Source organism: Seriola dumerili, unplaced genomic scaffold (genome assembly GCF_002260705.1).
Source record: "Seriola dumerili isolate Sdu_G_001 unplaced genomic scaffold, Sdu_1.0 BDQW01000088.1, whole genome shotgun sequence".
Lineage (NCBI taxonomy): Eukaryota > Metazoa > Chordata > Actinopteri > Carangiformes > Carangidae > Seriola > Seriola dumerili.
Window position 1 is genome coordinate 8,460,987 of NW_019174343.1, and position 3,740 is coordinate 8,464,726.

The following is a 3,740-nucleotide window of genomic DNA, read 5'->3' on the forward strand; positions in this document are numbered from 1 at the left end:
ACCTGAACGTTTCCAGTTGCTATTTTGTTCTATCGCCACTAGAGGGCCTCCTGGCATAGGATGTTATGTTGCACATTTTATTTAAATTATTATCATTTTGTTATAATGTTTAAGCCATTTCAATCTAGTGACTTAAAGCTGTTTCTTCTGTTAGAGGAAACATATACCCTCATGTCTAATATGTGTGAATACACTACTGTTGCTCCTACAGTGTGGTGCAATAAGCTGCTATCAGAGAGACAGAGAGAAAGAAAGTTAACTTTACAGTCCTGTTTATGATGGAGATTTAAAACAGGCTAAAGTGCTGTACATAAAACATCTTACAAATCTGATCTGAAAGTTAAAACCATGCATCAGCGGAGACAGATAATAAATTATACTTGCTCTGGCACATAAAGGAAATCATGTAGAAATAAACACTAACAGATAGAGAAGACAGATTTATGATTTGGGATTTTAAAGAATCATCTGTCCAATAGTTCATATGATACCAGCTCATTATAGAGATACTGGGACAGAGTGACAACACTATACACAGCAAAAGTTTTATAATGCAACCCAACAGGCACAGCAGCGCTGGTTTTAAACTGCTCTGTATATGTAATAATAATGACCATACTTATTTGAAACTGAAAATGAAGGTGAACTTTATCATTTATGAGCTAAAACAAATCTTGTGAACACAAGATGTTGCCATACATACAAGGGAGCAGGGAATCCATCATGGAAGAGGTCAGCCATGGTGCTGAGGCCTTTACAGATGAAGTATTTGTTGCAGATGTTGAACAGAGGGACCTGCCTCTAATGTACAGTACTGTATGTTATCATCATGCTGCACAGCAGGGTTTCCTGCTTCCTTGCAGTACTACATGTACCCTTTTTACATTCAGCTTTAAAATTGTTTTGCTGTTATAAAATTAGCATAGTGCTATTAATAAGTAAGCCATGCAAAGAACGCAAACATAGTCCAGAGTATTTGCTCTTTACACAGCAACAACTTGACTTAATTAAAGAATGCAAACTTTCTCTCTGATATATCAAAGTGAATATTTTGTGCTGGTTTTCCAAGGTCTCTGTGCCACTACATTTCAAAGAATTAAAATCTCCACATGGTTTGTCACCTTCTTTATTGATTTTTCTGTTTATTCAAACCACAACGAACAGTGAAAGTTGTGTCAACAAAAAAATCTATTGGCACCAAAAGAGGCTAAATACCTGGGTCTCCACCAGTCAGTCAGAACTAAAGAAACCTCTTAGATAAAAGGTGAAATGTCTTTGAGTACACCATGTCCAGTTTCCCTCAATTCAACTATTCTTGGATGACCATGACCTGAATGACAATCTTCACAGACATCTTGCTCCAGCATGCCAAGATTTTCAGATTTGATGTTACTTACCTGCATAACCATGAGTCTGTATACACATGTGTTCTGCCCTCAGGTCTTGACTGACTTCCAGTTTTGGACATCAGGTGGAGTTAGGAGTTATGACTCTCTGCTTCAGTGAGCTTCAGCCTTAGAGGCATTTTTGCTTAGTGTATCAGTTCTTTAAACTCCTTGAAGAAAGCAGTTTCTGTCAGCAAATACCTTACATGAACTCTTCCACTACATCTTGTGCATATCTGATAATGTTGGTGACAGGATGCTGGTTTGACAGTTCTGCCAATAAGACTGACTCGGCACATGTGTCCTTAAAGCTTAATACTCTGTTCTCTTGCTATTAATGTTGCTGTGTTGATGTCAGTCTCTCTTGCTCTTGTTTTTATATAAATTGATTTTCACACTGTGGAACAAGATGCATGAATGTTTCCTATATTTTTGCAGTGGACAATTGATGAAAACTAAGGTTGTAGAAAGTGGGAATTTTGTTGCATTTAGAGTCATTTTTGAGTAATTTGAGGGGTCATTCATAACGAGGATCGACTCTGTTTTTTGGTTAACAAGCTACTGTGATAATCTCTTAAAGCTAATTGATGTCTTTACCCTGAATGTAACCAATGTCTGTGTTGGTGATGAGGCAAATCAATTACATTTGGATTAAAAGAGGACCCACAACCTGCCGAAACCCGGGATCGAACCAGGGACCTTTAGATCTTCAGTCTAACGCTCTCCCAACTGAGCTATTTCGGCCTGTATAAGGAGCAGGATGCAATATTAACTTCAGAGGGCGCCCTTGAGTTGCAGGGTATAATCTCTATTTGTCCAAATAGGCGTATTATTGTCACTCAAACGTGTTTAGAATTTAGATGTCATTTAATTTGAACCAAATGTTATATTAACATGCAAAATATCAAAAAGAAGTAGCAGTGTCCTGATTGCTCTCGCTAAGTTTAAGTGCAGCTGAATTACTCTGCCCGGCAGGCATCATCCCACATAGGTGACCTTCTTTTTCCTATACTGCAGAGGTCTGGATCGCATCCCGCCCACGCAACACAAATCCCACGCAAAGTTTTCAAACAGCATGCGGGCAGCTTTTGAGCTAGTGTGTACAGTAACTCACTGGGAGGAGCATGACATGGACACTGCCAGGTATGGGATCAGTGCCTGCCTACTGAGGGCACCCATATTAAAACATGGATGCACCCACTGAAACAGCAAAACATGGCTCATCAGAAAGCATATAGCCAGTTCAACAGTTAAGTTAGATTTTACCATACCAACAGTGACAAAAAAAAAAAGCTAAAATTAACACATACCAATAGCACCACCTACTCACTATATTATTGGCCACACTCTGATTGTTTTAAGTGAGTACATGCACATAAACAGTAGGCTGTATCCTGCAAAAAGCACTCTCTGTTCAGCACAGAGCACAGAGAATTGCAATAGTGATTTTTCAGGCAGATGCTATTTGCACCCGGGTGTCTGTAGCCAACAATGTTATTTGGGTAGCCAATGTGGCTATTTACACCCAGGTGCAGACACTCCTTTTATTTATTACAACAATATATGGTTGTGTGCAGGAAGATGTGGTGTTCTTTAGTTCAGCAGTATGCTATATCACTGGATGCTCCTTCAGTTACCAAAGGAATGACCATGTGAGACATATGGACAGAGCTGTACATTGTCCTCCTGCTGTTCCCATCACAGCAGGTTTCCTCTAAAAGTGAAACTCTTTATGAGAAAAATGCAGTTTTTCCAGCTTCACCCAAAGCCAGGGGTTACCAGGCTTTTTAGCCAGATAAACCCAGGGAAACCCCTGACCCTGTGTTTTTTGTAGTGCTTTCTATATTTTTTTATTTTTAGTACAGTGACCGTGCCATATGTTCAAACCTCATGGCAAACAGCATATATGATTCCTATGATCACGATCAAAGAGTAAAAGGAGGAAGTTTAGACCTTGATATTTCATATTTATTGATATGATTCAACTTTGCATGGTGATACATTCACATAAAAACAACACCATGGAGAAAACCTATAAAGATAGCATATTCTTGGTGTACATACAGTAAAATATATATATATATTTTCATGTGTTTACATTCAGGAACGCGTTAAGTGTGTGTGTGTGTGTGTGTGTGCGTGTGTGTGTGTGTGTGTGTGTGTGTGTGTGTGTGTGTGTGTGAAAGAAATCACATGGCCTCTGAAATGAGTCTCAGTGTGAGAACAGCATTAGAGCAGTGAACACACAAGCAGGTACAACAAAGTCAACAGTGAAAACATTAGTCCTATTAATAATCTCACCAACCTGTCAGTGCTCCGTTGTAGTGACAGTTAGTTTCTTGTGTTGACTGGACA

General features: G+C 39.0%; 1 non-coding gene across 1 annotated transcript; it reads right to left on the reverse strand.

Annotated features, from left to right (window-relative positions):
- Positions 1 to 2,056: 2,056 nt before the first annotated feature.
- trnaf-gaa lies at positions 2,057 to 2,129 on the reverse strand. Its single transcript has one exon. It is a non-coding gene; the product is annotated as a tRNA-Phe (tRNA).
- Positions 2,130 to 3,740: the final 1,611 nt, after the last annotated feature.